We start from the raw sequence: 19,261 nt of genomic DNA on the forward strand, positions 1-19,261 counted from the left end.
TGACCTGGCCAAGGCTTTCGACTCTGTCAATCACAATATTCTTATCGGCAGACTCAGTAGCCTCGGTTTTTCTAATGACTGCCTTGACTGGTTCACCAACTACTTTGCAGACAGAGTTCAGTATGTCAAATCGGAGGGCATGTTGTCCGGACCTCTGCCAGTCTCTATGGGGGTACCACAGGGTTCAATTCTCAGGCCGACTCTTTTCTCTGTATATATCAATGATGTTGCTCTTGCTGCGGGCGATTCCCTGATCCACCTCTACGCAGACGACACCATTCTATATACTTCCAGCCCTTCCTTGGACACTGTGCTATCTAACCTCCAAACGAGCTTCAATGCCATACAACACTCCTTCCGTGGCCTCCAACTGCTCTTAAACGCTAGTAAAACCAAATGCATGCTTTTCAACCGTTCGCTGCCTGCACCCGCACGCCCGACTAGCATCACCACCCTGGATGGTTCCGACCTAGAATATGTGGACATCTATAAGTACCTAGGTGTCTGGCTAGACTGTAAACTCTCCTTCCAGACTCATATCAAACATCTCCAATCTAAAATCAAATCTAGAGTCGGCTTTCTATTCCGCAACAAAGCCTCTTTCACGCACGCTGCCAAACATACCCAAGTAAAACTGACTATCCTACCGATCCTCAACTTCAGCGATGTCATCTACAAAATAGCTTCCAATACTCTACTCAGCAAACTGGATGCAGTTTATCACAGTGCCATCCGTTTTGTTACTAAAGCACCTTATACCACCCACCACTGCGACCTGTATGCTCTAGTCGGCTGGCCCTCGCTACATATTCGTCGCCAGACCCACTGCCTCCAGGTCATCTACAAGTCCATGCTAGGTAAAGCTCCGCCTTATCTCAGTTCACTGGTCACGATGGCAACACCCACCATAGCACACGCTCCAGCAGGTGTATCTCACTGATCATCCCTAAAGCCAACACCTTATTTGGCCATTCCAGTTCTTTCGTTCCAGTTCTCTGCTGCCTGTGACTGGAACGAATTGCAAAAATCGCTGAAGTTGGAGAATTTTATCTCCCTCACCAACTTCAAACATCCTCTATCTGAGCAGCTAACCGATCGCTGCAGCTGTACATAGTCAATCGGTAAATAGCACAAATAGCCCACCCAATTTTACCTACCTCATCCCCATACTGTTTATATTTATTTACTTTTCTGGTCTTTTGCACACCAGTATCTCTACCTGTACATGACCATCTGATAATTTATAACTCCAGTGTTAATCTGCAAAATTGTAATTATTCGCCTACCTCCTCATGCCTTTTGCACACAATGTATATAGACTCTTTTTTTCTGCTGTGTTATTGACTTGCTAATTGTTTACTCCATTTGTAACTCTGTGTTGTCTGTTCACACTGCTATGCTTTATCTTTGCCAGGTCGCAGTTGTAAATGAGAACTTGTTCTCAACTAGCCTACCTGGTTAAATAAAGGTGAAATAAAATATATTTAAAAAAAATCATTGGCCAAGGCTCTGACACTGTCAACTTGTGAGGCAACAGTATTGACACCACTTGTGCTGAATGTCAAAAAGGAGATGGCTACAGCTGTAGTTAGTCAACTAAAACATTTATTAAGTCAGGAAGTTATTTCTGTCTCCCGGGACACCATCCACTGGATAGACCTGAGACAAGCCTTGAGAGCGATCCTGAAGAAGACAAAGGAGTATTTTGCTCTTAAAGGCCACAATATGGTTCTCCCTGATGACACCAATGACTAGCTTATTGTCTCTATTGTAGGTGACATCTATCTTGAGCTGTGTCACAAAATCAGCCACAGCCTCAGCCCATTTGTGGTTGAGCTTGGCGTGGTTCTCCAGAAGTTCCAAAATCCACTCTCAAAGTCTGTATTGTGTGTGCTGGAGTCCAAAAAAGTGTCCACTCCTGAACCAGGAAAGCTAGAACAGTCACTTTCCTTTGCCAGTGGGAGTAAGTCTGTTTGCTCTAAGAGTGATGATAGTGAGGTCACAGTCCACTATAACCAACTTCTTGTGAAAGTTGTGGAGAAACTTATTATTATTATTATTATTATTATTATTATTAACTGACGAAGAAAATGCTCCTACAGGGCCTCAACTTTCCTGAATGGCACACCCAGAAGACCACAAAGCTGACAGAATAAATGAAACAAAAGTACAAACAGGTTTCAAACGTTTATCCTTTTCTGGAGAAAGATATTATGGATTTCCTTTCCCTGAACCAAGTGAAACCAAATGGATCAGCAACTCAGTTATGGCCAATTATATTCACCCAGATCATCTGCCTGAGAGGGACATGATGTCACACTGGGCTCCATTGGATGAACTTGTACCCATCCTTCTCAAAAGGATCCATCCAGGTGATTGTAATGCTGACACCTATGTGAAAGAGCTGAATTTGCCCACCAGTTAAATAAAGGCTCAATTAAACATAATTTGTTTTTAAAAGAACAGAGCTCAATCTCATCACTCTGGGTGTGATTGATAAGACTCACAAACTGCCCACCAGAAATCCTGATGTTGTCATGGTGGAAAAGGATGACATTATACTGGAATCCTTCCTTGACAAATAGGCCAGCAATATCCAAAGCACCTTGCTCAAGGGGGCAGGTTCTCAGGAGGCTATCCAGCAAGCACCAGCAGAGAGAAGACTGGCTGTTTGAGGCCATCCCTGAGGTGTTGATAAAATAAGTCCAAAGTCATGATTTATCTGTGTACCAGACTACACTACCACGTGATAATGTTGCCACAATCATCATGGACAACACTGAGGTGCTAGCTGTCCTTGCACCCTTAGAAGGCCTCAGGACTTGAGTTAATGTGTGAATCCATGATCATCAACGAATTAGAGCAGGGAAAACCACATGAGTTGCTCCGTGCGAAGGAAAGACAAGTATACAATTTAAAATTCAACTCCTTTTACAATTCAATCAGACTTTTATATTCCAGGGGGAATATGTGCCCATGGGAATAAGATGTTTCAGTTAGACAGTATAGTGAAGATGGATCTTAGTGCTATGTAGTGGCAACCCATCATTCAGGGCAGGTTGGGCAGGGGATGCCTGTTTTGCATGTTATTTTGGCATTAATACATGTCAAAAACCTTCTTTGTCACATGCGCCAAATACAACATGTGTAGACCTTACTGTGAAATGCTTACTTACAAGCCCTTAACCAACAGTGCAGTTCAAAATATTATAAAAAAATAACACAATAAAATAATGTAAATATTCCGGTGGCCGTTTGTTTAATCACGTATCAGTTTGCAAACAATGTAAACACTTTTTTTTAAATCATTGAGTTAATAAAGCCGCATACAAACATGGTCTCTTTTTTTCTTTCTTGAGTAAGGCAGCTCCAAGATGCAGCTGTTTCAGCCTAGCTCAGTGCTTTCTGTGGTGGTGGAGCAGCCAGCGGAAAATACGGAGCGTGGGTCTTGGTAATGTTCTCTAGTTGCACCTTGTTTGGCTCAGTGTTCTGTCACTCATGGGGACACTACGTCACCTCAAAATCTATGGGGAGAGCTCGAAAATTAAAGCCCCTTAGGCGCTGCCATAGAGTTACATTAGTAGTGCCCATCCATGAAGGCTAAAGATCATTGGCCACAGATAAAATTACGTAAAATCACATTATTTCTACAGTTGATTTGATTGGCCTCATCATGTCAACATCATACCTTCAAAATCTTAGCTAGTATTCATCATCATGAATCAAGTCGACAATCTACTGGCAAATTGTCACGACTCCTACCGAAGGTGGCTCCCCTTCCTGTTCGGGTGGCGCTCGGCGGTTGTTGTCACCGGCCTACTGGCTGCCACTGATCCCTTTTTCCCCCTTTTCTGTTTATTGGCTGCACCTGTGTTCAGTTTAGGCTAATTAGTTGGGCATTATTTACCAGCCGGCCCGCCTACTGGTTGTGCGGGATTATTTCAGTGTACATGGCTGTATGTCACGGTTGTCCGTGTGTTTGGATTTTTGCTGGACTGTTTAAGTCCTCCGTGTTTGGGGCATTTGTTTGGGTTGGCGTCTGTTCACCGTTGTGGTGCATTGAAAAGTAGCGCTACCCTGAACTCTCTGCTTCCTGCGCCTGACTTCTTCCCCACTACACCCCGGGCATTACACAAATCCTTTTTAATCCTTGTCATATGAAAATAAATGATTGATAAAACGTATCGGTGCTCGGTGAGTTCAGAGAACTTGGGGAAAAAACGAGCTCCGACTGGGAAAATATATTTTGAATGTTCATCGAACTCGAAATTGTAAATTGGGACCTCGGGCCTCTTTCCAGAGCTACGACCTGAAGATCACTGACATCCTCATGATTCACCCTTGTTTTTTCAGTTCCCAGTTGTCTTGAAAGCACCATAAATCCAAAGAATTACAGACTTTATGACAAAGTTTGATGACAAAATTTGCCAAGAAGGACCGCCACGTCACCTTCCTGTTCAAGTGAGCACAGCACAACAAGGTGAGTCCAAAGATGTCTTGTATGCTGCTGCATAAATTATGTAATATGCCAGGGAGATATGTATACTGTAGCTAAGAAAGTAATACTAAGTGTATGTTGTGTAGTGATCTGTTAATAGCCCTAATCATTTGGTCTATTGTCCCCTCTCAATGTCACCTACTGTTCTGACTTGGTGTTGCACATGTAGCCTACAGTACAACCTGTTTTAGAGAAGTAATCGAATATAGTAAGAGCTTTCGTTGTCTGCTTATATGCCCCCTTTATTTATCCTATCCTATCCTTTATTCTGACTTGGTGTACAGGGAGAATACTGTAAGAACGGCCCATGTTCTGAATTCTCTCACTGTACATTTCAAAAGTGCTGAACTAATAGTTATATTGACTACGTCCGTCCTAGCTCGCTCATTAATGTCTTAATCAAAATTATTTATTGTCTCTTATCCGCTTGTCATCCCCTTATTCCATAGTTTGTACATCTCAGTTTCCAGTAGAAACCACATTTGTTTAAGCAAGTCAGCCATATAAGCTATGTTTTTTTAAAGGCAGTAAATTAGGCTGAATGAACTGTTTCGCTGCCAGACAAGGCTCCGCTGATAGCCGGGTGTAGCGGTGGTAAGGTTTTGGGACTGCTGTTTGGAGAGCTTTATGGAGGCCCTAACAATTTGTGGGCACTGTTTGCTACCATTATAGTGCAATTAAATGTATTGCTTTGTATTGTGTTAAACAATTGTTTACCCCACCAAGATTTACATGCTAGATTGGTGCTACTGGTGCTATGTACTCACACTCCACATGTATGAACTGTGACACTTTCTTCCACTTCTTCTCAGGCAAAGAAGTCCAGTCCCATAAAAACAGGGAAATCCATGGGTTCTTCAGGAGAGCACTGAAGACTCTGAGACACTGCTTCACCTATGGCTGTGTGGCCTACTTTTTAATTTTAATTTTAATTTTACTTTCTCTGTACTTTTTTTTTCTTCATTTCCACTATTTGTTTTTTACTATTTCATCATAAATTGCCCGGAGTGTTACCAAATTTCAATGAGGCTTTGATAGTGAAAATGTACCCATGATTTAAGTCCAGCTCTTATCTGAAAGGTGGCTTTGAGTACTCAACACTCCCCATGATTGGCGGAGGTGGAGAAAAAGGGGCCGGAGGGCGGGCTGCCTTCGGAGGATTCGTAGGCGTTTGATTAAACTCCCACTTCCTTCCATTCTACTAGCAAACGTGCACTCTTTGGACAATTGAATAGATGACCTACGCAGAATATTAAACTACCAATGGGACCTTCAAAACTGCAATATCTTATGCTTCACAGAGTCGTGGCTGAACAACGACACTATCAACATAGAGCTGGCTGGTTATACACTGCACCGGCAGGATAGAACAGCGGCGTCTAGGAAGACTTGGGGTGGCAGACTATGTATTTTTTGTAAATAACAGCTGCTGCACAATATCTAAGGAAGTCTTGCATATTGCTCGCCTGAGGTACAGTATCTCATGATAAACTGTAGACCACACTACCTACCTAGAGAATTATCAACTGTATTTTTCATAGCTGTTTACACACCACCACAGTCAGAGGCTGGCACTGAAACAGCATTGAATGAGCTGTATTCCGCAAACAAGAAAATGCTCACACAGAAGCGCTCCTGGTAGCCGGGGACTTGCATGTTAAATGTGCAACCAGAGGGAAAAATCCTCTGGACCACCTTTACTCCAGACACAGAGACACATACAAAGCTCTTCGTCGCCCTCCATTTGGCAAATCTGACCAAATTTCTATCCTCCTGATTCCTGCTTACAAGCAAAAATTAAAAGCAGGAAGCACCAGTGACTAGATCAATAAAAAAAGTGGTCAGATGAAGCAAATGCTAAGCTACAAGACTGTTTTGCAAGCAAAGACTGAAATATGTTCTGTGTTTCCTCCGATGGCATTGGGGAGTACACCACATCAGTCATCGGCTTCATCAATAAGTGCATCGATGACGTCGTCCCCACAGTGACTGTATGTACATACCCCAACCAGAAGCCATGGATTACAGGAAACATTTGCATGGAGCTAAAGGCTAGAGCTGCCGCTTTCAAGGAGCGGGACACTAACCCGAAAGCTTATAAGAAATCCCGCTTTGCCCTCCGGCGAACCATCAAACAGGCAAAGCATCAATACATTACTAAGATCAAATCGTACTACACCGGCTCTGACGCTCGTCGCATATGGCAGGGCTTGCAAACCATTACAGACTACAAAGGAAAACACAGCCGCGAGCTGCCCAGTGACACGAGCCTACCAGACGAGCTAAACTACTTCTATGCTCGCTTCGAGGCAAATAACACTGAAATGTGCATGAGAGCACCAGCTGTTCAGGAAAACTGTGTGATCACGCTCTCTGCAGTCGATGTGAGTAAGACCTTTAAACAGGTCATCATTCACAAGGCCAAAGGGCCAGATGGATTACCAGGACGTGCACTCTGAGCATGCACTGACCAACTGGCAACTGTCTTCACTGACATTTTCAACCTTTCCCTGTCTGAGTCTGTAATACCAAAATCTTTTAAGCAGACCACCAAAGTGCCTGTGCCCAGGAACACTAAGGTAACCTTCCTAAACGACTACCTGCCCGTCTGTAGCCATGAAGTGCTTTGAAAGGCTGGTCATGGCTCACATCAACATCATTATCCCAGAAACCTTAGACCCATTCCAATTTGCATACCACACCAAAAGATCCACAGATGATGGAATCTCTATTGCACTCCACACTGCCCTGTCCCACATGAACAAAGGGAACACCTATGTGAGAATGCCCCCAGGTAGTAAGGGTAGGTAACAACACATCTGCCATGTTGATCCTCAACATAGGGGCCCCTCAGGGGTGCATGCTCAGTCCCCTTCTGTACTCCCTGTTCACTCATGACTGCACGGCCAGGCACGACTCCAACAGCATCATTACGTTTGCAGATGACACAACAGTGGTAGGCCTGATCACTGACAATGGCAAGACAGCCTATAGGGAGGAGGTCAGAGACCTGGCCGTGTGGTGCCAGGACAATAACCTCTCCCTTAACGTGATCAAGACAAAGGAGATGATTGTGGACTACAGGAAAAAGAGGACCGGGCACTCCCCCATTCTCATCGACGGGGCTGCAATGGAGCAGGTTAAGAACTTCAAGTTCCTTCGGGGTGCCCACATCACCAACAAACTAACATGGTCCAAGCACACCAAGACAGTCGTGAAGAGGGCACGACAAAACCTATTCCCCCTCAGGAGACTGAAAATTTGGCATGGGTCCTCAGATCCTCAAAAGGTTCTACAGCTGCACCATCGAGAGCATCCTGACAGGTTGCATCACTGCCTGTTATGGCAACTGCTCGGACGCCAGAGGGTCGTGCAAACGGCCCAGTACATTACTGGGGCCAAGCTTCCTGCCATCCAGGATCTCTATACCGCTGCTACTCTCTGTTGTTATCCTCTTTGCATAGTCACTTTAATAACTCTACCTACATGTACATATTACCTCAACTAACCGGTGCCCCCGCACATTGACTCCGTACCGGTACCCCCCTGTATATAGTCTCGCTATTGTTATTTTACTGCTGCTCTTTAATTACTTGTTACTTTTATTTCTTATTCTGTATTTTTTTTAAACTGCATTGTTGGTTAGGTGCTCATAAGTAAGCATTTCACTCTAAGGTCTACTACACCTGTTGTATTCAGCGCATGTGACTGATACAATTTGATTTGATTTGATGATTGAGTGAACCACTTCATTCAGGCATATACAGCTTCTAAACCCCTACCATTAGGAAGATTGGTTGACACCTTTGACTCCTATGGTTAGGTGAGCTGTTAGTTCATGCCTTTCTCCCCATGCCTGTGGAATTTATTGATGCATGCCCTTTTAAATTTCAACAGCTTTTTGACATTCCAATTTTTACGATAGGCAGGAAGATTTTTTTGACCTCCTATTGGATATACGCATGGGAGTCGTCCCTTCCCATGCATGTATCCACTCAGAGATTTTATTTGAATGATTTGTCCTTTTAGTATTTCTGCAAATTATTATATTTTTCTGTAGATTTTTATGGATAGATTTGTTCTTTGAATAAATTATTGCCTTCTAGAGTTTGTCTTTGAGTTATCATTTATGTTATATGGTAAGTTATGTTATATTTTATAGGTTAAGATTGAATTATATGAATATGTAAGGGATCATAGAATGAACAAGAAATTGTAGGATTAATTGTAGGCTTATATGATAATTCAATGGCCAATATACACTGAGTGTACAAATCATTAGGATCAGCTTCCTAATATTGAGTTGTATCCCCTTTTGCCCTCAGAACAGCCTCAATTTGTTGGAGGTATGGACTCTACAAGAAGTTGAAAGCATTCCACAGGGATGCTGGCCCACGTTGACTCCAATGCTTCCCACAGGTGTGTTAAGTTGGCTGGATGTGCTTTGGGTGGTGGACCATTCTTGATACACACAGGAAACTGCTGGCACATGCTACCTTACCACGTTTAAAGGCACTTAAATATTTTGTCTTGCCTGCAAAGTAATGTCATACTTTTCAGGTCCATACCCAAACAGTTCGAACTACTAATTTTAAAAATTACTCTCTCCAGAAATAAGTCTCTCACTGTTGCCGCCTGCTACCGACCCCCCTCAGCTCCCAGCTGTGCCCTGGACACCATTTGTGAATTGATCGCCCCCCATCTAGCTTCAGAGTTTGTTCTGTTAGGTGACCTAAACTGGGATATGCTTTACACCCCGGCAGTCCAACAATCTAAGCTAGATGCCCTCAATCTCACACAAATCATCAAGGAACCCACCAGGTACAACCCTAAATCTGTAAACAAGGGCACCCTCATAGACGTCATCCTGACCAACTGGCCCTTCAAATACACCTCCGCTGTCTTCAACCAGGATCTCAGCGATCACTGCCTCATTGCCTGTATCCGCTACAGAGCCGCAGTCAAACGACCACCCCTTATCACTGTCAAACGCTCCCGAAAACACTTCTGTGAGCAGGCCTTTCTAATCGACCTGGCCCGGGTATCCTGGAAGGACATTGACCTCATCCCGTCAGTTGAGGATGCCTGGTCATTCTTTAAAAGTAACTTCCTCACCATTTTTGATAAGCATGCTCCGTTCAAAAAATGCAGAACTAAGAACAGATATAGCCCTTGGTTCACTCCAGACCTGACTGCCCTCGACCAGCACAAAAACATCCTGTGGCGGACTGCAATAGCATCGAATAGTCCCCGCGATATGCAACTGTTCAGGGAAGTCAGGAACCAATACACACAGTCAGTCAGGAAAGCTAAGGCCAGCTTCTTCAGGCAGAAATTTGCATCCTGTAGCTCCAACTCCAAAAAGTTCTGGGACACCGTGAAGTCCATGGAGAACAAGAGCACCTCCTCCCAGCTGTCCACTGCACTGAGGCTAGGTAACATGGTAACCACCGATAAATCCACGATTATCGAAAACTTCAACAAGCATTTCTCAACGGCTGGCCATGCCTTCTGCCTGGCTACTCCAACCTCGGCCAACAGCTCCGCCCCCCCCGCAGCTACTCGCCCAAGCCTCTCCAGGTTCTCCTTTACCCAAATCCAGATAGCAGATGTTCTGAAAGTTCTGCAAAACCTGGACCCGTACAAATCAGCTGGGCTTGACAATCTGGACCCTCTATTTCTGAAACTATCCGCCGCCATTGTCACAACCCCTATTAGCAGCCTGTTCAACCTCTCTTTCATATCGTCTGAGATCCCCAAGGATTGGAAAGCTGCCGCAGTCATCCCCCTCTTCAAACAGGATGCAGTTTATCACAGTGCCATCCGTTTTGTCACTAAATCACCTTATACCACCCACCACTGCGACCTGTATGCCCTAGTCGGCTGGCCCTCGCTACATATTCGTCGCCAGACCCACTGGCTCCAGGTCATCTACAAGTCCATGCTAGGTAAAGCTCCGCCTTATCTCAGTTCACTGGTCACGATGGCAACACCCAGCATGCGCTCCAGCAGGTGTATCTCACTGATCATCCCTAAAGCCAACACCACATTTGGCCGCCTTTTGTTCCAGTTCTCTGCTGCCTGTGACTGGAACGAATTGCAAAAATCGCTGAAGTTGGAGAATTTTATCTCCCTCACCAACTTCAAACATCCTCTATCTGAGCAGCTAACCGATCGTTGCAGCTGTACATAGTCTATCAGTAAATAGCCCACCCATTTTTACCTCCCTCATCCCCATACTGTTTTTATTTATTTACTTTTCTGCTCTTTTGCACACCAATATCTCTATCTGTACATGACCATCTGATCATTTATCACTCCAGTGTTAATCTGCAAAATTGTAATTATTCGCCTACCTCCTCATGCCTTTTGCACTCAATGTATATAGACTCTTTTCTTTTTTTTCTACTGTGTTATTGACTTGTTAATTGTTTACTCCATGTGTAACTCTGTGTTGTCTGTTCACACTGCTATGCTTTATCTTGGCCAGGTCGCAGTTGTAAATGAGAACTTGTTCTCAACTAGCCTACCTGGTTAAATAAAGGTGAAATAAAAAAAATAACAAAAATAATTCATCCTCTGAATGGCACACATACACAATCCATGTCTTAAACCTGTCTCCTCCCCTTCATCACTGATTTAAGTGGACTTAACAAGTGACATCAATGTGAGATTATAGCTTCCACCTGGATTCACCTGGTCAGTCTATGTCATGGAAAGAGCAGGTGTTCCTAATGTTTGTACGCTCAGTGTAGTATGGCCACAACAATATTCCAACAATTCAAAGAGTGTATTGTGTGGAGTGATGCAAGAACAATATAAAGAGTTTGAAATGTCTTTCTTTAATGTCAAACCCAGTAACTTATGTGTACATGCTTATGTGTATGTTAGCTAATCTATAATAACCTCACAAACTGATCATGTCTCTGTTTTATTATTTATAGTGACATACCCAAAAGATCCATTAATACACTTGAATATTCATGTAAGTAAAAGTAATATATGCGTTCTCACATTTTCTGTTTTTCCTTTCCTGTCTCACAACCGGGGATGGGAGGATATGAGAGTAACGGAAGATGACATTTGAGTATGACTCGGTAACGGCATGACTCATTTATGACTCACCGCTCGTTGCTTTCTTTACAAATTTAGCAGTCCAGGGTCCATTCACAGTTTCACACACAGGAAATAAACCAAACCTCTCCTCATATCAGCTCCTCTGACAGCTCCTCTGACCCTGAGGCCAAAGGCAGGGAAGAAATGGATGCAGCAAACCTGCACGCACACCCTGAATGACATCTGGACTAAAAAGGTCACTGAGGTTAGGAATGAGCCCTGCAAGCTCAATATAATGTGTGTATGTGTTAGAGAGCAAGAAAAAGACATTGGTGGTTGATATACATTTTTGGTCAAGGCAAGAAGTCCTTCTCATTGGTGAAAATTGTGCTACGGTTATCAAAATTCACCTGTAATGTCTATGAATATGTTAATGAAAACACAAAGTCTGCAGCAAATGCTGCCTATGACTAAGCCTACTCTGCATTTGCGGATGACGTGACAGCTCTATCTGTTTCCAGTGCACGCCGACGCTAACCCGTGGCATAGCAAGTGCGGTATCACCATGGTAACAGGCTCTTCATCACTGTGAAGTGCTGGGGTAAGTGGTGACTGGCAAGAGCTTGGGGAGAATGATCACCAGAGACAGATAGGAACCACAGACAAGATATCATAAACATACGCAGTCAAGGGTTAAAGAGACTGCGAGTGGCAAAGCATAGAAATAGTTATAATCAATTCATAAAAGTTATTACAGAACCCCCTTTAGATTTCTAAATTGAAAAAATATTTCAATATTGAAGAGTTGATTTCCAAAATGCTATATTCACCAAATGTATTGAAAATTAAATAAGAAATATATAATTTTCATAAGTATTCACACCCCTCACTCAATACTTTGTAGAAGCACCTTTGGCGGCGATTACAGCTTTGAGTCATCCTGGGTGGGTCTGTATCAGCTTTGAGGGAAAACAATTTTCATTTATACATACAGTACCAGTCAAAAGTTTGGGCACACACCTACTCATTCAAGGGTTTTTCTAATGATGGAGACCACGGTGCTCTTGAAAACTTTCAACACTCTAGAAATTGTTTCATATCGTTCCCCAGATATATGCCTCAATCACAATCTTATCTCGGAGATCTACTGACATTTACCTGGACTTCGTGGTATAGTTTCTGCACTGACGTGTACTGTCAATTGTGGGACCTTATATAGACAGGTGTGTTTCTTTATAAATCAATTTAATAGGCAACAGTTGGATTCCAATCAAGTTGAAGTGACGTCTCAAGGACGACCAAAGGAAATTTGATGCGCATAAATTTGCAAAAATTTCTAAAAACATGTTTTCACTTGTCAATATGGGGTATTGTGTGTAGATGGGTAAGCATTTTTTTATTTAATCAATTTTGAATTCAGGCTGTAACACAGCAAAATGTGGAATAAGTCAAGGGGTGTGAATACTTTCTGAAGGCACTATATATGGTAAAAAACTACTACAATTTAAAGGGACAGTACACCAACATTTTAAATATACTTCATTTTATTGATAAAACAATCTTCATCCATTGATCCTGAGAGATAATGACCAAAAATATGGCTGAGTTTTCTTTATTTACTTACCCCGCAGCCAGCATTAGCATTGCTGCTTGTGAAAAGCATGCCCATGGCGAGGTATGTGTTATAGGAACACAAATACCATTAAAAGTTGCACATATAGAATATTAAAAGATATTATAGGAATGCTGGTATTCATATTACATTTAATTTTTCGGAGAATACACACCAATACTGCACTATGTGTATATTCAGAGTGTAGCTGTTTTCTGTTTTACAGTTCTACCAATTATTCATACCACTGACAGACTTATATGGTCTTTTTTGATGGAAACTAAGAATATATCTAAAGGTCATTTTGATTTTGTACATAGTCATACCTAGTTATAACCAGTTGCAACCATAGGCGAGTGCATAGGGAGCTCCATCGCTGCAGGTGATCTGTCTATCAGGTCAAGATCACTCCAACAGGTCCCCCTACACCCTCTGAGGATATGTAAAACCTAATAGATATTATTATATTTTTTTTAGATTTGCCAATACAGATTCAGAGCATATCTGAGTTCTGTACTGCAGTTATATCAGGTGTTTTTTAAATGTTGTACACGGTCATATGATACGTGGTATAAAAAGTACCATCTTAGGCGAGTACATGGGGATCTATATCTCTCGAAATGATCTGTCTAGCTGGTCAAAATCTCTGATACAGGTCCCCCTCCACAAGTATGATAACTTGTTATTATGTCTCCAGAGAAACCTAGATTTAAATAAATGTCCTATCTATCAAATCACTATAGGCGGAATTGGGTGTTTTTTGCTGGGGTCAAAATGAGCCCAAAGGACTTGAACTTTGTCAAATCCATATTCATACATAAACACTAAACAATGATTTAGATTGATTAAGAACAAGTCGATTGAGAAAGTCCTAAAAATGTGGAGGAATTTAATAAACCACATTTGGGCTATGATAAAAAATATGCAGTTTGAGGGTTAAGATAACCCCAGTCAGTAGTTTGAGGGTTAAGATGACCACAGTCAGTAGTTTGAGGGTTAAGATGGCCCCAGTCAGTAGTTTGAGGGTTAAGATGACCCCAGTCAGTAGTTTGAGGGTTAAGATGACCACAGTCAGTAGTTTGAGGGTTAAGATGGCCCCAGTCAGTAGTTTGAGGGTTAAGATGACCCCAGTCAGTAGTTTGAGGGTTAAGATGACCCCAGTCAGTAGTTTGAGGGTTAAGATGACCCCAGTCAGTAGTTTGAGGGTTAAGATGACCCCAGTCAGTAGTTTGAGGGTTAAGATGACCCCAGTCAGTAGTTTGAGGGTTAAGATGACCCCAGTCAGTAGTTTAAGGGTCAAGATGACCCCAGTCAGTAGTTTGAGAGTTAAGATGACCACAGACAGTAGTTTGAGGGTCAAGATGACCACAGTCAGTAGTTTGAGGGTCAAGATGACAACAGTCAGTAGTTTGAGGGTTAAGATGACCACAGTCAGTAGTTTGAGGGTTAAGATGACCACAGTCAGTAGTTTGAGGGTTAAGATGGCCCCAGTCAGTAGTTTGAGGGTTAAGATGACCCCAGTCAGTAGTTTGAGTGTTAAGATGACCCCAGTCAGTAGTTTGAGGGTTAAGATGACCCCAGTCAGTAGTTTAAGGGTCAAGATGACCCCAGTCAGTAGTTTGAGGGTCAAGATGACCACAGTCAGTAGTTTGAGGGTCAAGATGACAACAGTCAGTAGTTTGAGGGTTAAGATGACCACAGTCAGTAGTTTGAGGGTTAAGATGACCACAGTCAGTAGTTTGAGGGTTAAGATGGCCCCAGTCAGTAGTTTGAGGGTTAAGATGACCCCAGTCAGTAATTTGAGGGTCAAGATGACCACAGTCAGTAGTTTGAGGGTCAAGATGACAACAGTCAGTAGTTTGAGGGTTAAGATGACCACAGTCAGTAGTTTGAGGGTCAAGATGACCCCAGTCAGTAGTTTGAGGTTTAAGATGACCCCAGTAACTGTAAGTCACTTTGGATAGCAACATCTGCTAAATGACTAAAATGTCAAATGTACATGTTTACATACAGATCTTATATTACCATATTGATTAATTTAAACAAAATTATATTGATTTCACAAATGTATCATTTGTAAAGAAAGTTATTTATGAAACAAGTAGTTCTTTGTTACATTTGACTCTGTAAAACCTAGCAGTACTACTTATTTATTGGAGAGTGAGGAAGTTATATAGCGTTTTGCAAAAACAACGGTTATTTTTCTATCTGAAATGAAACCATCAAGTGATACATTTCCAATAAATACATGTCTGTCATTGAACAACCCCATGCCATGATTAGATGGTGAAAAAACACAAAACGTTTTTTAAACAACAAAAGCTAATTTACCAACATTTCTGAAAATGGATATAGCGTTTTGGAAATACATTTTTCATATCAAGAGTCACTTTACCCTAGTCATGAATGCCTGAATCTTGACTGAAGCTTGTACAAACAATCATAACATCCATCTAACCATTTCCTTGCAGCTGTTGTACTTAGATATGCAAATGACATTGAGGCATATATTGCTATGCTTTAGCATTGTCTCATTCTCTTCATTCTTTAGGTGGTCATAGTACACACTGTGCATGACTTGTTCTGCATGACATGGAGTTTTGATTCCAGATTCCCTTATCCTTTCTTCTGGTAAGGTCACCTGCTGTAGATTGGGACAGTACCTTGACTGAAGGGGATCTCTGTAGGTTCTATGCTTGTAACGTGGAATTGTAAGATAACTAAAGTTCCTGTTTAGATTTAATGATCAACATTTGTAGCATATTTATACCCCATTACATTTTCATTGATTATAATGTTGATATATAGGGCATCATCTGTATATCATAATGAGTAAATATAATATAATAATATATCCCATTTAGCAGACGCTTTTGTCCAAAGCGACTTACAAGTCGGCTGGGGCCACTACTTTTGCATATGGGTGGCCCCAGTGGGAATCGAACCCACGACGCTTGGCGTTGCAAGCGCCATGCTCTACTGACTGAGCCACACAGGACCCCACAGTACAACCACTATCATCCTATCCCTACCCCATTGTACCCCCGAGTCCTACGGAATCGACACGCTGTAAGACAATGCATCTACCCATATCTCTCTCTCTGCGCAATCATAATGAGGTAATGATGAGTCATTGCTACGGTGTCTTCATATATCTCTCTCTTTCTCTCTCGGAGCACATGTCAATCTCATCCTTATTGTTCTTCATAGGTAGAATTAATTGGCTATTTTGCACTGAAAATGCAGCCTCAAATCTCTCCAACTACTTTGTGTGACCTGACAAATCAAAAGCAGGCAAATACACCATAAAATCCAAGACACCTGTGGGTCAGGCCAACATGAGTAAAAATCCCTGTCAGAATATACCTATTTCCTCTATTTTCAACCTTCTTCTCTCCTCCACTCCCTTCTCTCTCTTTTGCTGTCAGACCAGTGGAACAAACGGTTGCTTTTGTTCGCTTTTAGCCTGTTTTGCAGCACTGCCTGTGTTATTTTTAGCTTCTATCTTGTCTTTCAACGTGAATCTATCGATCCCACCTCACCATGTTCACACAAATGGCATTTTCTGACGTAAGAGAGGCAGCCATTGCTGGCTCCCTGGGAGGCATGACGTCCTTTCCCACCTCTGTAGGAGGGTTCACATTACTGACAATATTGGTTTGTGACAGACAGACTGACGAGACCCCACTTATGGGCACACAGGAAACCAAACAGTAACAGTGAGAGTGTAGGGCAATCTCTCTCCTTGTGCAGTAAGACAGTGCACTATGTGGCCAGAATAGAGAGTTTGAGAATAAGAGTTTGCATGTATAAGGTGACAACACCGTGCAAATGCAAGGTCTACCACCCTTGGGCGAGTGAGATTAAGTGTGTGTGTGTGTGTGTGTGTGTGTGTGTGAGTGAGTGAGTGAGTGAGTGAGTGAGTGAGTGAGTGAGTGAGTGAGAGAGAGAGAGAGCTGGTAGTCCACCAAACTACCAGGTGTGAAACAGGGAAGAGACTCATTTGGTATAGAGCAGACCTAACCCACTCCATTAAATTAATCAAAACATAATTTTACATCTGGTTAGCAATACTAATTAAGGAAATTATCTCTACTCCCTAAAGAGAAAAACATCGTCACGTGTGCTACCTACACTTCCCAATAGAATCCACATACTATTTATTTTCCATTTCTTACTTCAACTCTTTGCACATTGCTACAACACTATACATAGCCAGTAATAGAAATTGCTCTATTATTTTAAAGCTTTAACTGTTAATTTCTGTTTATTTCACTTTTGTTTATGATCTATTCCACATGCTTTGGCAATGTAAACATGTTTCCCATGCTCTAGTCTAGCATACTCTGTAACTTTCTGTTCTGAGTATATCTAATAGTGGCGCCCAAGATTGACATTGATAGCCTTCCCAAAATGATGCGCTGCACATTCTGCGCAACCAAGATTTTGGTAGGAAACTTGCAGTCCTTTACTACTCACTCCGACCGTGGTAGGAGTGTCTACAACTGCGACTGTGTTGGGTATCTGTCCTGCAGTACTGAGTTACTCATTGGGTGTATAATCTATTTTTAGCGCCAACAGATGGGGTCACGTGACATGGGACAAACGTCATTCATGTTGTTGGTGGAGGAGCTCAAAATATGGAGGAAAGAGAGTTGTAACAGGGAAAATTAGACATTTCATCCCCCCAAAATATTATTAAACCGATTAAGAAGTGTAACGGTCGAAAAGGCAATCTCCGAGCAGCGAAAAGGAGAACGACAATCAGGTACGTTATGTTTTCTGGGAGATAATGTATCTTTCGTCTACTGCTGGTAAGAAATGTTTTTATACAGCGATATTTTCATCTGATGCGTTTGGTTACTCCTGGCTAGCTAACAAGCTGAGAGAACGCTATGAAGTTTTGATAGCTAGTTAACCAGCAATGAAGTTACTTTAGCTAATGTACATGTGCATGAATGGATTGTTCTAATTTGGAAAATGCCAAGTTAACAAACTGACACAGTATTGGCATCTGATTTAAAGCGTCAGTTAGCCCGGTTGTAAATGTTCCCAGACATCTAGTTAGCTTGCTAGCTAACGTTAGCTTATCAGCAGCCTACTTCCAGATAGCTAACGTTACTAGCTAACTTCGCTATCACATTAGATACATTTTTTTTAGGGTGGGTGCTAAAAGCAGTACCGCACCCGTCGGTGCCTTCCATGGCAATTTGTGTCCATGTTTAGCAAATTTTGTTCGAGTTGAAATGACTAGTTAGTTTGCCACTTCTGCAATCTCCACTTCTTCTGGTAACCCCCATTGCAGTCGTCAGCTAGTTTGCGACGCCGCATTTTTTTAAGGCGATGGTGCCACCTGAGTTGGGGTCCCACTCCCTGCTAGTTGTTTCTATTGGTGTATACAGTTAATATGCCTAACGTGTGTGTGAGAGAGCGAGGACCCCGCACAGTCGGAAGCCTGTTTTTGCATATTCAATATATATGCTAATTAAAATGATGAGCTGCAACAAACACTCAAACTGGACAGTTTTCTCAATCTCTTCATTCACTTCACTCAATTATTGACACTTACTGACAGTTGTGGCTGCTTTGCGTGATGTATTGTTCTCTCTACCTTCTTGCCCTTTTGTGCTGTTTGTCCCACGTTGTTGCTACCATTCTGTGTAGTCATGTTTCTGCCGTGCTATGTTGTCTTAAGTCTCTCTTTATGTCGTGATGTGTGTTTTTGTCCTATATTTTATTTTTCATCCCAGCCCCAGTCCCCCCTGGAGGCCTTTTGGTAGGCTGTCATTGTAAATAAGAGTTTGTTCTTAACTGTCTTGCCTAGTTAAATAACATTTTATTTTACCTTTATTTAACCAGGCAAGTCAGTTAAGAACAAATTCTTATTTTCAATGATGGCCTAGGAACAGTGGGTTAACTGCCTGTTCAGGGGCAGAACGACAGAGTTTTACCTTGTCATAATGGCTTAGGCCAATTAATGCAATATCAGTGCCTTCCTTGCTCCCCAAAATACTAATTTGCATTACTGGAAGCACCTTTTTTAGGCATAGATAGTGAAGTACAGACCAGTAGGTTTCCTCCTCATGTAGAGATGT

At 42.2% G+C, this 19,261-nt stretch overlaps 1 protein-coding gene across 3 annotated transcripts in view; it reads left to right on the forward strand.

Annotated features, from left to right (window-relative positions):
* Window positions 1-17,773: 17,773 nt before the first annotated feature.
* hdac5 (histone deacetylase 5) overlaps window positions 17,774-19,261 on the forward strand; it is an 88,144-nt gene continuing 86,656 nt past the window's right edge. For all 3 annotated transcript variants that reach the window (XM_064986319.1, XM_064986318.1, XM_064986320.1), the window contains exon 1: window positions 17,774-17,934. The gene's annotated coding sequence lies outside the window, so the exon portion shown is untranslated. The remainder of the gene's footprint in view (window positions 17,935-19,261) is intronic.

Source organism: Oncorhynchus masou, chromosome 14, assembly GCF_036934945.1.
Source record: "Oncorhynchus masou masou isolate Uvic2021 chromosome 14, UVic_Omas_1.1, whole genome shotgun sequence".
In the NCBI taxonomy this organism is placed as follows: domain Eukaryota; kingdom Metazoa; phylum Chordata; class Actinopteri; order Salmoniformes; family Salmonidae; genus Oncorhynchus; species Oncorhynchus masou.